Source organism: Eschrichtius robustus, chromosome 5, assembly GCF_028021215.1.
Source record: "Eschrichtius robustus isolate mEscRob2 chromosome 5, mEscRob2.pri, whole genome shotgun sequence".
Lineage (NCBI taxonomy): Eukaryota > Metazoa > Chordata > Mammalia > Artiodactyla > Eschrichtiidae > Eschrichtius > Eschrichtius robustus.
In genome coordinates this window covers 25051172-25073018 of record NC_090828.1, presented here as the reverse complement: position 1 = coordinate 25073018, position 21847 = coordinate 25051172, and the positions used below count along the sequence as shown (strand labels likewise).

The window sequence follows — 21847 nt, the reverse complement described above, 5'->3', positions numbered from 1 at the left end:
ATCTTCTGGTCCAAGAGACTCTAGGGACAGCCAAAAAACTGGTCAGAATTTACTGAATGCCAGTCTGAGCTATGTCCCTAGCATAGTCAGTCCAGTGAAATAAGAAAAGATATTAGTTGACATCAGGACAGAGTCAAATAGTAATTTATGTAGTTAAACTATTTGCAGATATGTTAAGGTAATAGATGACTGGAACTGAAGAATTTTTAACAAAACAAAAAGTTTATTGAAGATGCTCAGTTATCTGGACTTGCCTTGTTTAAAATTCTTCAAAAGGTCATGGTAGCTAATAGTTATAGAACGTTAATTTCACCGCAGGCACTGGTGATGGTCTCAGTTTAACAAAGCCCCCTTTCTTCTACACTACACAAAATAGAAAAGATCTATTTAATTTCATCCCACCTTGGGGAGATTAAGCTGCACAGATACACTCAGTGGCAAATCAACCAATCCCTTTAAGGGACATAAGGGGAAAGGAATATGTAGACAGATAGGAAAAGTCATATATGTAAACTGCTAAAGTCTTCCCTAATATTTGGTTCTAAATGTATCTTTAGAAAACTGTTTCATCTTTTTCGCCTGAAAATTTTTATCTGAAGGTTTCTGTGAAATTTTTCAGAAAGTTAACATGGAAAAACTTTTAAGACTATTGGTTATTTTCATTTATAGTATGAATAAGTTTCAATACTACTTAATATGAAAGTTGTATTAATTAAAGTTTGTAGTAGCACCTACATTGTAGAGTTATTGTGAGGTTTAGATAAGCTAATATTTGTAGAGAGTTTGGAACATTGTCTGGCTTAAAAGTGTTTGCCTAATAAATATAATAATAGCGCTAATCAGACCACTGGCTATCAACTTTGCAATACTTGTAGGTCAAAAAGAGTTTGTTGAAGTTAGAAGCAAACAAATTCAAAATTAATTTTGAATTACTGATATACTCTTCCAAAAAGAGAATAGTGCATTTCCTCTGCAGGAAGATCCAAAAAGAAATATGTTCACTTGAGCAATTGAGGGGTGCTAACTACTTAGTATCATATGACTAATTAATTAGCATCACACAAACCTATGATTCGTGTTAAATATGGTCTGTTCCAGAGTGATTTTATAAACCTGGACCAAGGAATCAATCAGTCAGTAGGGCAGTATTTGTTTCTAAGTTTGAAAGTAGCACTTGCCAAATACATTTCCAGGAAGAATTTGCAAAAATGTCAACTCTTTTGAATTCAAGCTGGAAGGAAAACTAACAAAAATTCAGATGCATACACATACGTTTCTCTTTTCTCAGAATTAGATATTGAGGAAGTTCATTTAAAATTTAATTATCCAAGTTTTCCTTCTTTTATAACTTACCCTTATGATTAATTACCCCATACTTGTTGATTATTTTCTCTCTTTCCTATGAACATATTAGCATGCAACCATAATGATGTTAAATTACCTTTAAAAACACATAAAAATCAGTGGAGCATGCTGTTTTCCTCTTTACATGAAATCTGCTCTAAATATATTACAATATTTTAACACATTTTAGGAGTGTTTATTTTAGCCCCAATTCTAACACAGCTTGGGCTGACTGAACATGTTAAGTGGAGCCTGTGCTTCTCTGTATGGCATCCTGGATTGTGGTAATAAGGTGTACCCAGGTTGGATTTTTTCATTATTGATTTAATCAATAAATATTTTCAGAAATGATGAGAAACATGTAAGACTTTTAACTGGCTAAAATTGGCTTTTTATTCTTAATATTTTTATAATAGTATTGCTTCATTCTGAAGATAACTATGTCAAAATATTTCCTTCATTAAAAAAGTAAATCAGAGTTTCTGAAGCACGTTCTATATTTTAAAATTCATCTAAAGGGAATGATTTTTCTTATGCATTAATCATTTTATCCTGACACTATGCTAGAACAGCCTACAGTACCCCCCAATATTTTGGCTTGCTGTCCAGAAAGCAATGGTTTATTTGAGTGTCTGCCTCTTTTGTGAAACTGTCATGTGTACCGTATGTTAACAATCATATATCTTTATTACACATTCCTGTTATCTTTTTGTTTTGTTGGCACTTATCATGTGTGAGTATGTTTGCATATGTGCATTTATGTGTGTGTATGAGAGAAAGAAAGTGGAAGATTGAGAAGAGAAAGATCATAGGGGAAAGACTCAACCTTATTCATCCTATTTTCTAGACAATGATAGCAACACTCAAGAAATGTTTGTCAAATGAATATTAATTTGGTTACAAAGTTAGAATTGTACTATAAATTGCCTTTGAAATGTGGTAAACTCATTTAAACAAATACTTCATTATACCTCTCTTCATTTAAATGAGCATGTAATTTTATTTAAAATGGTGGTGCTTTTATCAGTGATATTAATTTTCTTTGGTTTATCAAAAGTGCATATGTATCATTTCTACATTCATCCATTCATCGATTCAATAAATATGTATTCAGGACCTGCTATATACTACACACATACTAGGCACTGAGGATATATTTTGATACTGAAATATTTAAATATATGAATTAAGTTCATCTAAACAATACCATATAAATCAATGTAATAAGGTAATAGTAACAAGGCTAATTTCACTATAGGCTAGATCTATATCAGAAATATGATCCTTAAACATGGAGCAGGCATATTTTTTAAAACAAGATGAATGATCAGTTAAGTAAAATATCAGTTAAAATTATTGGTTTTATGTAGACTAATTTCTGGTTAAACTCTTTTTATATATACCAGCTATTATACTAATAATATTATATTAATAACAATAAAACACTAATTTTATATAAATTATTCACAGAAATTCATTTTATTTCATTATATAAATTATATATATAAATAATTTTATATAAATTATTAACTGAGCATCTACCAATGTGCCAGACACAGAGGATACAAAAGTGAACAAGCAAGTCAGAAATCCCTGATCTTAAGAAGCTTACATCTAGGGAGATAGATGAAAATAAAAGATAAATACACACATTATATAGTATGATATAGTAATATATACTAAGGAGGAAAAATGAGAGAAGAGGAATATGGGTTGAAATTTTAAATAAGGTGGCATAGGGAAGGCCTCACTGGGAAAGTAGCTTTTGAGTAAAAACCTAAAGCAAGAGGCAAATTATTCTTACAGGTGTTTGAGAGAGAAGCACAATCCACACCAAGGGAACAGCAAGTAAAGACCTTCAGGCAGAAACAAGGTTGGTTTGTTCAAAAAATCAATGATTAGGCTGCTACAGCTGGAGGTGAGTGAAGGAGGAGGAAAGGCAATAAGAAATGAACTCAGGGACTTCCCTGGTGGCGCAGTGGTTGAGAGTCTGCCTGCCAATGCAGGGGACGCGGGTTCGAGCCCTGGTCTGGGAAGATCCCACATGCCGCGGAGCAACTGGGCCTGTGAGCCACAACTGCTGAGCCTGCGCGTCTGGAGCCTGTGCTCCGCAAGAAGAGAGGCCGCGATAATGAGAGGCCCGCGCACCGCGATGAAGAGTGGCCCCCACTTGCCGCAACTAGAAAAAGCCCTCGCACAGAAACGAAGACCCAACACAGCCATAAATAAATAACTAAACAACTAAACCCAAAAAAAGTTTAAAAAAAAAAAAAAAAAGAAATGAACTCAAAAACATAATGGAGTGTGGGTGTCATAGGAACTTGGAGACCTCTGCAAAGATTTTGACTTTTGTGTATGAGATGGAAGGCACTGGGAAAGTTTGAAAAGAGGAATGACATGATCTCAACAACTTTTAACAAACCACTCTGTTACTTTGGAAAATATGAAAACATTGTGCACATTTTGACATCACAGACCACATTGGCACCCATGAAAACAACACACTAGTAATTAAAATCCTTCCTGAAATCTCAGAGCCTAGACACGTTATTAATTCAATCTAGTCTCCGTCCACTTCATATCTGTTTGGAAGAAGGTAATAAATCACTAATGAACCAGCTGGATATTTCTGAACTTTATATGTCACTCAGGTCACAGAAAGATATCATTATCTTAGTCTCCAATCCTGCCTACTATCAGGAAATGGAAAAATGAGTTTGGGGAAAGTAAGAAATTCTTTCTAAATAAATGACCAGTGACATTCAAAAGGCCAGTCACATTATTGAAAGATTATTTGTTTTATTATTCATCCTTTTGGATAGTTAAATATTACCTGATTTATCAAAGGTTAGCCAAACATAAATCTCTAAAATGATAATGATTATCAACATAAAACGTCAAGTTTTAATGTTTTAAAACTTGCATAAATTAAGCAATCTATAAAATCTATTCAGATCTATTTTTTTCTATTTTTACAAAGTAAGTTAGTAACTGATTTTACAAACAATGATATCTCATCTTTGGAGTATTTTGCCTTCTAATTACTAAGGATTCTATTACTGGTAAAGTAAATTATTTTTTCACATTAATAATTAGAAATTGTCCTCCAAATGAAGCAAAAGACTCTATCATTTTTTTCTTTCTAATTTTTTTTTTTTTTTACAAAATGTTAACTGTTTTGTTTCTAAACCAAATATATGATTTTTCCATTCTGTTTGGCTGTGCTTGGATAAAGAAATGTTAATCAAAGTCTCCCTTGACTATAAGTATCTAAGATTGGCTTCCAGAGATAACATCAGCCACCAATGGGAACACAATTCTAAACCTTTCTGTCTCTCCCAGAATATCATTTATTTCTAAAATTTTACACAAATCAGGTCTCCGTATTTGTACTTCTACCTTTATTTCTAGCCAAAGCAGAAGAAAAACTACAGGTTTTTGAAATTTCTCTTTCTCAGTCAACAACAGAAAATCACCTTATAATGCAAATATAAATTATTTTAAGCAAGTTCTAATTTTAAATTATCATTTTTTATCTTGTTAGTGAAAACTGTGCCATTTACCTTCTGAATTCAAAAAAATCCTCAGATGTTGAAATTTAAACCAATGCCCGCAAACTAACTCCATTCAGTTATCAAATACCACATTTTTTATTTGTCATAAGCCTCGTTACATGTCAGTAGTAACAAATGGCATTGTCTTCTCTTATTGAAAAACCCAATTTGATAGCAACATGAATCAAAAAGTTAGAATAGACAGTTATTCATAAGACATCAATAACCACTTTTTAACATCAAAATATATGGTTAGAATTTTTTTGAAACTGAGTTGGTTATTTAACACTTTAATCTGATGTCAAATGTCGTTGTTAAAGAGTTTCATGAATACTACTCCTAAAGCCCAAGAGGAAAGACTGTTCTAGTTTCTTCAAGACTCCTAATGTATGAGAGAGAATTTCCTCTTATGAGTTCCTACCATACCCATGATAATTTTTTTTCATATTTTTATAATCAGTGGTTCTGACTTCTCATAAGTTTGTTGGTTACAGCACTGAACTAATGATTTGCAAATTCATTCAGTTTTCATATGGTCCTGATTCCACAGACCTATTTTACGGTAACAGGCTGTCAGTATAACCCTGGCCAGTTATCGCACAGCTATCGTATATACCAGTGCAACCTCAGCACCTAGCACAGGGTCTGACACAAGCCAGGGAGAGGGGTAATTGGAGGTAGTCAAATAATGCTTAAGAGAGGGATATCAGTCAAAGTGTCTGGGTTCACATCTTAGGATTGCCCTTCTGACTCTGTGTCCTTAAGCAAATTACTTAGATACAGTTATAAAATGGTTTTATGTTTGTAATTATTGCATGGGATTAAATGAGGCACTACATGTATTTGGCAGTGAACTTTTTATGTTATACATTAAATTTTAAAAAGGAAACAAATAACTGAGGATGGCTTATACCTAATGCCACATACTTTCACCCACATGCATTATGAACTATCTCTATGTTCTGTTCTTAAAAGTTTTTTTATTACAGTTTTAAAGAATAAGTAGCATGATCATGCAAACTATGGTTTGCAATTCACCACGTATTTTTTTCTGACAAGTACTGAAAAAAACTCTTTAATAAGATTTTCATAAGTACAATTAAGTACAGTGATATTTATAAATGCTTATTCTGCAAGAGTTTCTAAAATGGAATTGGGTATAAACATATTCTAGAAAAGTAATCTCTTCAAATTCTTTCATTCTGTTCCTATTAAAATGATCAGTGATGGTATAATAAAACTTTTCTCAAGAATAAAAGATTGCCATAAAAAATCCTTGTGATAAGAGCTAGAATAAGAGAAATGTAGCCGATTCAGTCACATGAAAGAGATAAAAGACAGTGGAGTCAATTTGAACAATGACAGTAGATCATGATTTATATTAAAAAGACTTTTTCAATTAATGGAATAATCTGTTTGTTTTCCAGTGAACAATGCTATGTATTTGAAACAGTAGCATCTGTCCCCATATGATAATATATGAAAGAAGGGAAATTAATTTGTCTTTAACCATGTGCTATAAAACATATGAGTTATGAACTCAAAGAATCATGAAACATTATTTCAACTGAAGTGGAATCAGATCTAAGTTTGTTAATGTTATTCATGCTATATTAAATATAGGATAACAAGAACAAGTTTAAGACCTGAAACATTTTTTAGGGATTCTTTGGGATAAGACTGCTTATATATATTGTCATAAACAAATTACATAGTTATAAAACAGCATAGACTTTGTAATATGACAGACTGAGTCTTGCAATTTATTACTTTTCTGATCTAGACAAGTTACTTGAACTTTTTACATCTAATCTCATCTATAAAATGGATAGAATTTTACCTGCTTAAAGGAGACAGAATTTTATCTAACAGAGGAGGTCATCTACTCAAAGAGTTTAGACTAGAACCTAACTTTGTGTCATATAAGGAAGTGTAAGTTCCTTTCTTTCATCCTGCCATTCTTTTCTAGAATGTATATGACTTTATGAATAGTTTTACCTTTTTTTGAAATTTAAACAATTAGGTGAAAGATTAAATCAGACTGTACTAATCAAAAGCATACACTTCTTTAAAACTGAGGTTCAGAGGTTAATACATATTATTGTAAACAATATTGCAAAAAAGTAGCTACTTGATGAAAGGATTTATTTATTTATTTATTTATTTTTTATTTTTGGCTGTGGTGGGTCTCCGTTGTTGCACGTGGGCTTTCTCTAGTTGTGGCGAGTGGGGGCTACTCTTCATTGCAGTGCACGAGGTTCTCATTGCGGTGGCTTCTCTTGTTGTGGAACACGGGCTCTAGGCGCGCAGACTTCAGTAGCTGTGGCACATGCACTCAGTAGTTGTGGCTTGTGGGCTCTAGGGCTCAGGCTTAGTAGTTGTGGCGCACGGGCTTTGTTGCTCCGCAGCATGTGGGATCTTCCCGGACCAGGGCTCGAACCCGTGTCCCCTGCATTGGCAGGCAGATTCTTAACCACTGCGCCACCAGGGAAGTCCTGAGAGGATTTAAATATTTACTTATTTTATGCTATATGATCTCTTCTCTTAGGGTCTATATCTCCCTTATTTAAAGAATATTTACAAAGCTTGAAAACAGAAAAAAAGAACTGGTTAAAGATGAGTCTCTTGTACATGCCAGGCATGTTTCTGACTTAGCATCTCCGTCCGCTGTTCCCTCTGCCTGGATTGTGCTTCCCTCTCATATCTGCAAGGCTAATTCCTTCTCTTTCTTTAGGCTTTCATTCAAAAGTCACTTTTTCAGTGAAGCCTTCCACGTATCACCTTATTTAAAATTCCAGGATACTCTCTCATTGGTTTTTCTCCTTGGTACATACTACTATAACATATTATATAATATGCTTAATTATCTTGGAGGAAGATTTCATAGAAGAAAAGAAACCTGGAAAAGGAGAGACAAATTTTGAAATGTATAAAAATGGCTAAGGCAAGAGCTTATACTGGAATAGGATACAATTGAGATTTAGAAGAAGAGGAAAGGAATAATGTTGATAAGGAAGACACTTCACTAGTCTTGAAATGCAGCATGAGAAACGGATTTCATATGGAGATCTTGAGAGTGTTATTGGATGGTTGGAGGCAGTGAGAACTCAAAACACTAAGAAGGTGAGCTTTACTGCTTACTGAGTTTATCAGGGAAGGAGATAGACATCTTAAAGAGAAACTGCCAAAATATGCCAGTTAACAGTTGTATCACTCTGAACAATACTATAACACTTCTGGCATTACATGCTGATAACTGCTTATCTAAGGGGGAAATATGTATATATATATATATATATATATATATATATATATATATATATGTATGTATTTTTCTATATCATAATTTCTTAATTAGATGAACAATAAGTAACTAAATATATAGCTTAAGGAACTTTATTCATTTTCATTCTTTTATACTTCAAGGAAACTATGGAATTAGAGTTTCAAAATAATTTTTAACTCAGAAAAACACTCTCCTGATGTATTTTATTGGATTAAATTTAAATCCACATGTATATCAGAACATACAATAAGCATTTTAGATGTTTCCATTTTCTTAACTTTAATAGCATCTGTGCTATATTGGAGACTTTCTGACCCCATAATTTCTTTACATGAAGATTCATAATCCTTTCTATGAAAATAAAATTGTTTTCACAGACACGTGAAATGTTCAACTTAGATGAATTCTCTGTATTTTCTGCATATGAAAATTTTCCTTATTTAATAACAATACAGACTATATGTTGAGATATTAAACATAACCATTTTAAAATGCATATTACACTTTTCATCTTAGTGTGCATATGCTATTTCTTTGATATCAAAAGAAACTGTTACAAAGTCATTGTGAAAATGGCTACGCTAAATATATTTTCCCAAAATGTATTATAAATTTTATTTTTCCTGCTACCTTAGAGAAAAGAGTGTTTTATGATATTTCCCCAATATTCTATAGCAAGTACTTTTTTCCCATTTACTTTTAGGAATGCAGTAGAAACTAAAGGTTCAGAGAGTACAGCTGTTATTATAACCACTTTTTGAAACTCTGACTTTCTCACTTATTATTGGTGCTATGGACCAAATTGGCCTCTCCCTCCCCAGTAGTCATATGCTGAAGCCCTAACCCCTCAATGTGACTGTATTTGGACACAGGCCTATAAGGAGTATAAGGAAGTAACAGATTAAATGAGGTCATTATGGCGGGGCCCTGATCCCTTAGAATTAGATCCCTTAGAATAGTGATTTTATAAAAAAACACACCAGAGAGAGAGCCCTTCCTCTCTCTCTCTCCACCATGTGAGGACACAACAATAAGAAAGACTACAAGAAGCCAGGAAGAGAACTTTCACCAGAAAGCAACCATACTGGCATATTTATCTTGCACTTCCAGCTTCCAGAGGTTGCTTCATTGCAACCTCTCAATCTATTTATCATTTTGTACTGGACATCTTCTTTCCTAATGAATAATGAAATATTGAGTATGATTCTAAATGAAATCAATATCGCCCATATTAAAATTAATAGTTGGTTTTCAACGTAATTTTTTTTTTAATAACAAGAGTTTGTCCTACTAAATGCACACTGTTTTCTTTTAGAGATACTAAATGGTGGTAAGGGAATTTTATGGGTCAATAAGTTTGCTGTTTCCCACTCAATACTCCAGACTGAAGAGAAGACATCTCTCCCCTCAGTAAACCAAGCAAACAGCCTGTTTGCCATGCCTCTTACTTGAATGACCCAAATTGTTTTTCAGCATCAGATTGTGAGCATAGAGATAGAATAGGAAGGAAGGTAAGCGTAGGAAAAAAGTAATTGTCTCAGAAAGCTCATTTAGACTGTGGCTATAAGGACATAATCGACATTCTTTGAAGGCCTTACACTTATTCTCATTCACTTCTTTATTCCACCTTCTTTACGTCACTCTAGGCCATCATCAGTTACTGCTTGTACTAACTGTAGCTTCTACGAGTATCCCTTCCTCTAATCTTTACCAAACTTCCATTCATCCCTCAAATATCCATTTAAGCACTACTTCCGGTAGAAGCCTTCCCTGGAGAGGACAAACACACACACACACCATACACACATACTCAAATGCAGGTGCTCGTGACAATTTCTTACCTAGCACCTTGCGCTGCTGAATACTTAACATTCTCAGTTGCAATTAATATCGGCCTTCTCTGAAAGACCGTGACTGTATCTTCCTGATCACTCTGTCTGTAGTGATTAGCTAAGAGCCAGGCATATAGTTGATACTTTATAATACCGTATTCATGATTCACTCATTGAATGAATTAATAAAACACACTTGTGGACGAGAATGGGGGTACAAACAGTAATAGTTCCACATTCTATGCATGAGGGCTTAGTGATGAACTGTAGTCTCAGAAATGAGTAGAAATTCAACGGGAACTCTAATGAGTTGTACGATCATAAGAGAGCAGTTTTAAAAGTCGATTTTATGTATTTACAGGAACAGATGAAAGATGCTGGAATGGTGCAAAGCCCTCTCATATTATCCCGAAGACTGACATGGGGCCTGCATAATTTGAAAATGTTTATATTTTTCTAGCAACTGATATGAGTAAAAGCCTAGAGTAATTGTGTGAAAAATACAAATATAAGTGCATTCATTCAATTTCTCAAGTAAATATAATTTTGCTGAGCAAATGGCAAGATTTCCTTAAAGCAGGATGATAGGAGGGGAAGGGCAGGGAGGGACAGATTGGGAGTTTGGGATTGACATGTACATACTGCTATATTTAAAATGAATAACCAACAAGGACCTAGCATATAGCACAGGGAATTCTGCTCAATATTATGTAACAACCTAAATGGGAAAAGAATTTGAAAAAGAATAGATACATGTATATGTACAACTAAATCACTTTGCTGTACACCTGAAACTATCACAATATTGTTAATCAATTATACTCCAATATAAAATAAAAAGTTAAAAACAAAAACAGGATGATAGGGGTAATCACTAGCCTCCAACTTGCTTGATGCTGTAACTTCATAACCATATTTAGTAAAATCTATAGGCTGTTTAATTGCTTTCCATTTTAAGTATTAACTGTTCTCCTCAGAACTTCAAATAAGGTCTCCAGACCAGAAGGCCATGGAAGTGGCCTATCAACAAAGAATTCAGTTTTTTGAGAGTTTTTTCATGAATCAGTGTTGAATTCTGTCAAATGCTTTTCCTGCATCTATTGAAATTATCGTATAAGTTTTATCCTTTATTTTATTAACGTGGTATATTGTATTGATTGATTTGTAGATGTTGAACCATCCTTGTATCCCTGGAATAAATTTCACTTGGTCATGGTGAATGATCCTTTTAATGTATTGTTGAATTTGTTTTGCTAATATTTTGTTGAGGATTTTAGCATCTATGTTCACCAGGGATATTAGCCTATAATTTTCTTGTGGTGTACTTGTCTGGATTTGGATCAGGGAAATGCTGGCCTTGCTAAATTAGTTTGGAAATGTTCCCTCCTCTTCTATTTCTGAAAGAGTTTGAGAAGGACTGCTACGGATAGAAACTCATACAGGGTTTCTATGTTATAGTCTGGAAGTAGATTTCTTCTTGTATTATGTTGAGGTACATTCCCTCTACACCCAGTTTGTCACTGCCCTCCATTGATACCAGACAGTCTGGGTCTGCCACAAGTGTGATTCCCAGCTCTGGGGCACAATTGTGCACTTTGGGAATAGGGGGGCCCCGGGGAAGCCTCCAAACTCAGAGTTGGCAACCAACACTGCAGCAAGGCAGACACAGTCCTGTGTTTAGTTTCCAGCTTAAAGATTCTAAAAATATATCCTTGCCTCTAGGGTATGACTAAGCCTCCTAGCTGGAGATCAATGCTCTATATTGTGAACTTTCAGTGGACCCTGAAGGATGACTGGGCTGCCCTGAAACTCCATGGGAAATGCGATGACATCATGCAGCTCTCTTGGACAAGCTGAGCCTGGAGATCTCCTTCTACAGCAGGTGGCAAAACTCCATCTTCTGCCTGGCAACTGCCCTGTATGTGGATGAAGAAGAAGTCGTACAGAAGCAGAGAGGAGGCTCTGCCTGGGGAACAGGACCCCTCACCTGACTCAGCCCCCGTTCTAGGGAGCTAGTTTGGCAGGAGCTGCACCAAATGCACAAAAAGGAAGAAAGTAACATAACCTCATGTTTGATGAAGAAAAACAATGGGCAATTTCCACATGAGCAGAACTCTCACTCACAGGCAAGTATTATCTTGAAGGCCAGGGTTGCCCTCATGGGATCTACTAAGAAATCTTTGGGGGTGACACTACCATTGTGATGTTTTAAGTCATTTGTCTCTGCTTGTAGAGAAACCCGTTGCACTGCTGTGATTGTCCTCTGATATTGGTTTGACTGTTGAAGACACTTCCCACCTGTGTAGGCTCTATAAAAGGAGGTAGCTGTGACACCTTTCTGTGAGAAGAGAACACAGGAGGTTATTCCAGACCTGGCTGGTCAAGAGGAGCACATTAATCATTCACCAGGCTAGTCTCAGGAACTTCAATGTTATTTCTACTACTTCTTACTAAAAATGTTAACTTTATAGAAAATTATTTTCTGTATTTGGTATGTGACAAAGGGTTGGTTTTGAGTCTTGGCTCTAAGCAGGTCTTTCTATTCTTCTTAAACATTTCTGCACTGTCAGAAAAAAAAAGTGTAGAACATACCTCTCTATACCAAGCTGGGTATAGAGGGAATACTTCAACATAATAAAAGCCATATGACAAGCCTGCAGTTAATATCATTTTCAATGGTGAAAAGCTGGAAGCTTTTCCTCCAAGATAAGGAAAAAGAAAGGATGTACACTCTTGCCACTTTTATTCAACATAGTACTGGAATTATGAGCCGGAGCAATTAGGCAACTCAAAGAAACAAAAGAAATCTAAATTGGAAAGGAAGAACTAAAACTGTCTCTATTTGCAGATGACATAATACTGCATGTAGAGAAAACACTAAAGACTCCACACAAAAAAAAACCAAAAAGTAGAACTAATCAACAAATTCAGTAAAGTTGCAGGAGACAAGATCAATATATAAAAATCAGTTGTATTTCTATACACCAATAATAAATTATCAGAAAGAGAAATTAAGAAAACAATCCCGGGACTTCCCTGGTGGTCCAGTGGTAAAGAATCCGCCTTCCAACGCAGGGGATGCGGGTTCGATCCCTGGTCGGGGAACTAAGATCCCACATGTCGCGGGGCAACTAAGCCCACGTGCCACAACTAGTGAGCCCGAGTGCCACAAACTACAGAACCTACACACCACAACTACAGAGCCCACGTGCCACAATTAGGGAAGAAAACCCATGCACCACAACTAGAGAGAAGTCCACGCGCTGCAATGAAGAACCCGTGCGCTGCAACTAAAACATCCCGCCCTGCATGTTGCAACGAAGACCCGATGCAGCCAAAAATAAAAATAAATACATAAAATAAATAAATAAATATTAAAAAAAAAAAAGAAAACAATCCCATTTATAATTGCAGCAAAAAGAATAAAATACCTAGGAATAAATTTAACCAAGGTGGTGAAAAACCTGTTTACTGAAAACTGTAAGACATTGATGAAGAAATCGAAAAAGACTCAAATTAATGTAAAGATATTCCACGCTCATGGATTAGAATAATTAATATTGTTAAAACACCCACACTACCCAAAACAATCTACAGATTCAAACATAGATGAGGATAACAATCCCAATCAAAATTCCAATGGCATTTTTCACAGAAATAGAACAAACAATTCTAAAATTTGTATGGAACCACAAAAGACCCCGAATAGCAAACGCAATCTTGAGAAATAAGAACAAAGCTAGAGGCATCATACTCCCTAATTTCAAACTACACTACAAAGCTATAGTAATCAAAGTAATATGGTATTGGTATAAAAACAGGTACACAGATCAATGTAATAGACTAGAAAATCCAGAAATAAGCCCACACATAAACTGTCAATAAATTTATGACAAAGGAGCCAAGAATATAAAATGGGGAAAAGATAAGCTCTTCAATAAATGGTATTGGGAAAACTGAAAAGCCACATGCAAAAGAATGAAACTAGACCCCTATCTTACACCACACACAAAAATCAACTCAAAATGGATTAAAGATGTGAATGTAAGACCTCAAACCATAAAACTCCTAGAAGAAAGCATAGAGGGTAAGTTCCTTGACATTAGTCTTAGCAATGAGTTTTTGAGTTGACACCAAAAGCAAAGACAACAAAAATAAACAAGTAAGACTACATCAAACTAAAAAACTTCTGCAGAGCAAAGAAAACAAACAACAAAATAAAAAGACTACTGAATGGGAGAAAAATATCAGCAAACATGTAAGTGATAAGGGGTTAATATCCAAAATATATAAAGAATTAATGCAGTTAAATAGAAAAACAAAACAAAAACAGACAATCCAATTTAAAAATGGGCAAATGATCTGAATAGGCTTTTTTTTTTCCCAAAAAGACATATGAATGGCCAACAGGTACATGAAAAGGTGCCCAATATCACTAATCACCAGGAAGACACAAATCAAAACCACAGTGAGATATCACCTCGCTGAAACCTGTAACACGTGTTGGTGTAGATGAGAAAAGGGAACCCTTGTACACTGTTGGTGAGAATGTAAATTGTTTCAGCCTGTCTGGAAGATAATATGGAGATTCTTCAAAATATTAAAAATAGAACTACCATAGGATCCAGCAATTCCACTTCTGGCTATATATCGTAAGGAAATGAAAACAAATTATCTGCACTTCCATATTCACTGCAGTATTCTTCACAATTGCCAAGATATGGAAGCCACCTATGTGCCATAAATCGGTGAATAGATAAAGAAGATAGGTAGAGTCAGCAGCCATCTTGGTTATCAGATTGGTTGTCGCAGTATCACAGCGCTTGTGTTCAAATGACCCTCATTTACTTAATAACAGTGCCAAAACACTAGAATATTGATTCTGGTAATTCGAATATGCCAAAAAGAAGTTGTAAAGTGCTTCTTTTAAGTGAAAAGGTGACTTAATAAGGAAACAGAAATCGTATGACACGGTTGCTAAGACCTACAGACCTTCCTACCCCAAAACTCTGAATGGAGCTTACAGTTTCTCTTCTGATCAGGGTGGCCGTGGGGCTGACAAGGTCTTGGTGCTCTGGCCAGGTGTCAGGCCTGTGCCCCTGAGGTGGGAGAGCTGAGTTCAGGACATTGGTCCACCAGACACTTCCCGGTTCCATGTAATATCAAATGGCGAAAGCTCTCCCAGAGATCTCCATCTCAATGCTAAGACCCGGCTCCACTCAACAACCAGCAAGCTCCAGTGCTGGACACCGTATGCCAAATGACTAGCAAGACAGGAACACAATCCCACCCATTAGCAGAGAGGCTACCTAAAATCATAATAAGGGCACAGACACCCCAAAATACACCAGCAGATGTGGTCCTGCCAACCAGAAAGACAAGATCCAGCCTCATCCAACAGAATACAGGCACCAGTCCCCTCCACCAGGAAGCCTACACAACCCACTGAACCAACCTTAGCCACTGGGGACAGACACCAAAAAAAACGGGAACTACGAACCTGCAGCCTGCAAAAAGGAGGCCCCACACATAGTACGTTAAGCAGAACGAGAAGACAGAGAAACACACAGCAGATGAAGGAGCAAGGCAAAAACCCACCAGATCAAACAAACAAGAGGAAATAGGCAGTCTATCTGAAAAAGAATTCAGGGTAATGATAGTAAAGATGATCCAAAATCTTGGATATAGAATGGAGAAAATACAAGAAACGTTTAACAAGGACCCAGGAGAACAAAAGAGCAAACAAACAATGATGAACAACACAATAAAGGAAATTAAAAATTATCAGGAAGGAATCAATAGCAGAATAACTGAGGAAGAAGAACGGATAAGTGACCTGGAAGGTAAAAGAGTGGAAATAACTACCACAGAGCAGAATAAAGAAAAAAGAATGAAAAGAATTGAGGACAGTCTCAGAGACCTCTGGGACAACATTAAATGCACCAACATTCGAATTATAGGGGTCCCAGAAGAAGAAGAGAAAAAGAAAGGGACTGAGAAAATATTTGAAGAGATTATAGTTGAAAACTTCCCTAATGTGGGAAAGGAAATAGTCAAGTCCAGGAAGTGCAGAGAGTGCCATACAGGATAAATCCAAGGAGAAACACGCCAAGACACATATTAATCAAACTAACAACAATTAAATACAAAGAAAAAATATTGAAAGCAGCAAGGGAAAAACAACAAATAACATACAAGGGAATCCCCATAAGGTTAACAGCTGATCTTTCAGCAGAAACTCTACAAGCCAGAAGGGAGTGGCAGGACATATTTAAAGTGATGAAAGGAAAAAAACTACAAGCAAGATTACTCTACTCAGCAAGGATCTCATTCAGATTCAACGGAGAAATTAAAACCTTTACAGACAAGTAAAAGCTAAGAGAATTCAGAACCACCAAATCATCTCTACAACAAATGCTAAAGGAACTTCTCTAGGCAGGAAACACAAGAGAAGGAAAAGACTTACAATAAAAAACCCAAAACAATTAAGAAAATGGTAATAGGGACATACATATCGATAACTACCTTATATGTAAGTGGATTAAATGCTCCAACCAAAAGACACAGACTGGCTGAATGCATACAAAAAAGAGACCCATATATATGCTGTCTACAAGAGACCCACTTCAGACCTAGGGACACATACAGACTGATAGTAAGGGGATGCAGAAAGATATTCCATGCAAATGGAAATCAAAAGAAAGCTGGAGTAAGAATTCTCATATCAGACAAAATAGACTTTAAAATAAAGACTATTATAAGACACAAAGAAGGACACTACCTAATGATCAAGGGATCAATCCAAGAAAGATATACAATTGTAAATATTTATGCACTCAACACAGGAGCACCTCAGTACATAAGGCAAATGCTAACAGCCATAAAAGGGGAAATCGACAGTAACACAATCATAGTAGGGGACTTTAACACCCCACTTTCCCCAATGGACAGATCATCCAAAAAGAAAATAAATAAGGAAACAGAAGCTTTAAATGACACATTGAACAAGATGGACTTGATATTTTAGGACATTCCATCCAAAAACAACAGAATACACTTTCTTCTCAAGTGCTCATGGAACATTCTCCAGGATAGATTGTATCTTGGGTCACAAATCAAGCCTTGGTAAATTTAAGAAAATTGAAATCATATCAAGTATCTTTTCCGATGACAATGCTATGAGATTAGATATCAATTACAGGAAACAATCTGTAAGAAATACAAACATATGGAAGCTAAACAATACACTACTAAATAACCAAGAGATCACTGAAGAAAACAAAGAGGAAATCAAAAAACACCTGGAAACAAATGACAATGAAAACATGATGACCCAAAACCTATGAGATGCAGCAAAAGCAGTTCTAAGAGGGAATTTTATAGCAATACAATCCTACCTCAAGAAACAAGAAACATCTCAAATAAACAACCTTACCTTACACCTAAAGCAATTAGAGAAAGAAGAACAGAAAAAGCCAAAGTTAGCAGAAGGAAAGAAATCAGAAAGATCAGATCAGAAATAAATGAAAAAGAAATGAAGGAAACGAGAGCAAAGATCAATAAAACTAAAAGCTGGTTCTTTGAGAAGATAAACAAAATTGATAAACCATTAGCAAGACTCATCAAGAAAAAAAGGGAGAAGACTCAAATCAATAGAATTAGAAATGAAAAAGGAGAAGTAACAACTGACACTGCAGAAATACAAACGATCATGAGAGATTACTACAAGCAACTCTATGCCAATAAAATGGACAACCTGGAAGAAATGGACAAGTTCTTAGAAAAGCACAACCTTCCAAGACTGAACCAGGAAGAAATACAAAATATGAACACACCAATCACGAGCACTGAAATTGAGACTGTGATTAAAAATCTTGCAAGAGACAAAAGCCCAGGACTAGATGGCTTCACAGGTGAATTCTATCAAACATTTAGAGAAGAGCTAACAGCTATCCTTCTCAAACTCTTCCAAAACATAGCAGAGGGTGGAACACTCCCAAACTCATTCTATGAGGCCACCATTACCCTGATACGAAAATCAGACAAAGATGTCACAAAGAAAGAAAACTACAGGCCAATATGAACACAGATGCAAAAATGATGAACATAGATGCAAAACTCCTCAACAGAATACTAGCAAGCCGAACCCAACAGCACATTAAAAGGATCATACACCATGATCAAGTGGGGTTTACCCCAGGAATGCAAGGATTCTTCAATATATGCAAATCTATCAATGTGATAAACCATATTAAGAAATTGAAGGAGAAAAACCATATAATCATCTCGATAGATGCAGAAAAAGCTTTTGACGAAATTCAACACCAATTTATGATAAAAACCCTCCAGAATGTAGGCATAGAGGGAACTTACCTCAACATAATAAAGGCCATATATGACAAACCCACAGCCAACATCATTCTCAATGCTGAAAACCTGAAACCATTTCCTCCAAGATCAGGAGCAAGACAAGGTTGCCCACTCTCACCACTATTATTCAACACAGTTTTGGAAGTTTTAGCCACAGTCATCAGAGAAGAAAAATAAATAAAAGGAATCCAAATCAGAAAAGAAGAAGTAAAGCAGTCACTGTTTGCAGATGACATGATACTATACATAGAGAATCCTAAAGATGCTACCAGAAAACTACTAGAGCTAATCAATGAATTTGGTAGAGTAGCAGGGTACAAAATTAATTCACAGAAATCTCTTGCATTCCTATACACTAATGATGAAAAATCTGAAAGAGAAATTAAGGAAACACTCCCTTTTACCATTGCAACAAAAAGAATAAAATACCTAGGAATAAACCTACATAAGGAGACAAAAGACCTGTATGCAGAAAACTATAAGACACTGAGTAAAGACATTAAAAATGATACAAACAAATGGAGAGATATACCATGTTCTTGGATTGGAATAATCAACATTGTGAAAGTGACCATACTACCCAAAGCAATCTACAGATTCAATGCAATCCCTATCAAACTATCAATGGCACTTTTCACAGAACTAGAACTAAAAATTTCACAATTTGTATGGAAACACAAAGACCCCGAATAGCCAAAGCAATCTTGAGAAAAAAAAAAAAGGAGCTGGAGGAAACACGCTCCCGGACTTCAGACTATACTACAAAGCTACAGTAATCAAGACAGTATGGTACTGGCACAAAAACAGAAATAGAGATCAATGGAACAGGATAGAAAGCCCAGAGATAAACCCACGCACCTATGGTCACCTTAGTTTTGATAAAGGAGGCAAGAATATACAATGGAGAAAAGACAGCCCCTTCAATAAGTGGTGCTGGGAAAACTGGACAGCTACATGTAAAAGAATGAAATTAGAACACTACCTAACACCATACACAAAAATAAACTCAAAATGGATTAAAGACCTAAGTGTAAGGCCAGACACTATAAAACTCTTAGAGGAAAACATAGGCAGAACACTTTATGACATAGATCACAGCAAGATCATTTTTGACCTAACCCCTAGAGAAATGGAAATAAAAACAAAAATAAACAAATGGAACCTAATGAAACTTAAAAGCTTTTGCACAGCAAAGGAAACCATAAACAAGACAAAAAGACAACCCTCAGAATGGGAGAAAATATTTGCAAATGAAGCAACTGACAAAGGATTAATCTCCAAAATTTACAAGCAGCTCATGCTGCTCAATATCAAAAAAACAAACAAGCCAATCCAAACATGGGCAGAAGACCTAAACAGACATTTCTCCAAAGAAGATATACAGATTGCCAACAAAACCTGAAAGGATGCTCAACATCACTATTCATTAGAGAAATGCAAATCAAAACTACAATGAGGTATCACCTCACACCAGTCAGAATGGCCATCATCAAAAATTCTACAGACAATAAATGCTGGAGAGGGTGTGGAGAAAAGGGAACCCTCTTGCACTGTTGGTGGGAATGTAAATTGATACAGCCACTATGGAGAAGAGTATGGAGTTTCCTTAAAAAATTAAAAATAGAACCCAGCAATCTCACTACAGGGCATATACCCTGAGAAAACCATAATTCAAAAAGAGTCATGTACCACAATGTTCACTGCAGCTCTATTTACAATAGCCAGGACATGCAAACAACCTAAGTGTCCATCGACAGATGAATGGATAAAGAAGATGTGGCACATATATAGAATGGAATGTTACTCAGCCTAAAAAAGAAACGAAATTGAGTTATTTGTAGTGAGGTGAATGGACCTAGAGCCTGTCATACAGAGTGAAGTAAGTCAGAAAGAGAAAAACAAATACTGTATGCTAACACATATATATGGAATCTAAGGGGAAAAAAAAAAAGGTTCTGAAGAACCTAGGGGCAGGACAGGAATAAAGACGCAGACATAGAGAATGGACTTGAGGACACGGGAACGGGGAAGGGTAAGCTGGGACGAAGTGAGAGAGTGGCATGGACATATATACACTACCAAATGTAAAATAGCTATTGGGAAGCAGCCGCATAGCACAGGGAGATCAGCTCGGTTCTTTGTGACCACCTAGAGGAGTGGGATAGGGAGGGTTGGAGGGAGACGCAAGAGGGAGGAGATATGGGGATATATGTATACGTATAGCTGATTCACTTTGTTATATAGCAGAAACTAACACACCATTGTAAAGCAATTATACTCCAATAAAGATGTTATTTTAAAAAAAAGAAGATATGGTATATATTCAAAATGATATACTATTCAGCCACAAGAAAGAAATCCCAATTTGTGACAACACATATGGACCTTGAGAGCACTATGCTAAGTGAAATCAGACAGAGAAAATCAAGTACTGCATGATATTAATTATGTGTGGAATTTTAAAACGTCAAAATCTTAGAAGCAAAAATATAAAAGTATTTGGCCAGGGACTGGGAGTTGGGAGAAACAGGTTGGTAAAAGGGTCCCAACTATCAGCAGTAAGATGAATAAGGTCAGAGGTTCTAGTGTAAAACATGGTGAGTAGAGGTGATAGGATGACATTGTGTAACAAAATCGATAAGAGAATAGAACTTTAATGTTTTTGCACACACACACACACACACACACACACACACACACACAATAAATATGTGAAGTGATGGATGTGTTAATTAACTAGATGGGAGAAATCTTTTCGCAATGTATACATATATCAAATCATCATGATGTATACTTTAAATATTTTATGATTTTATATGTCAGTTAAATCTCAATAACACTGAATTTTTTTTAAGATTTAAAAAATCTGAACATTATGGAGTAATCTAAATTCATTAGTCAAGGCTTTTGTTTTCATATTAGTTGGTGCAATATTGTCAGTAAATCAGTAAAATAAAAATTTAAATCATATAGAGGCTTTGTTCAATTAATATCTGAGATAAACCAAAAATGATGTTCTCATGATTTTTAATCTCAGAAGTAATGTCTTTAAAATGAACATAGTTGAATCTGGAGAGAAAATATTTTTGTTGAAATATGCAGAGCTGAGGTCCTCCTCAGTTTAAAGCACAGAGTTATGTATAAATAAACCCTTTTATGCTCTCAATATCTCCATTAGGCATTTTTAAATGGATAAACATGTAACAACTAAAAGAAATATCTGATAATATTTCAACAGTGTTGGTTTAATTTGAAGAAGAAAGCCTCTTTCTTCCTAGAAGCTCTGCTATGTCATCTCTAAGAGTTGATTGACTCTTATCTTTAAACTCATAGTTTTGTTCTTTTGAATGCATCAGAATTTCCTTAAATGATCTTTATGCTGTCATATCTTAGGTGTGAGGTTATGATAAAAAATTCAGAGAATTCAGATTTCTTTTGGAGTTTGTAGGTTAACCTATTTG

At 35.5% G+C, this 21847-nt stretch overlaps 1 protein-coding gene and 1 pseudogene across 1 annotated transcript in view; one reads left to right on the top strand and one right to left on the bottom strand.

The window, feature by feature from the left end:
* The window catches only part of ERBB4 (erb-b2 receptor tyrosine kinase 4), a 1107258-nt gene that overhangs the window by 740396 nt on the left and 345015 nt on the right, over window positions 1-21847 (bottom strand). The gene's annotated exons all lie outside the window — the stretch shown is intronic.
* Window positions 7935-12080, top strand: LOC137765489 (NAD-dependent protein deacetylase sirtuin-7 pseudogene; annotated as a pseudogene).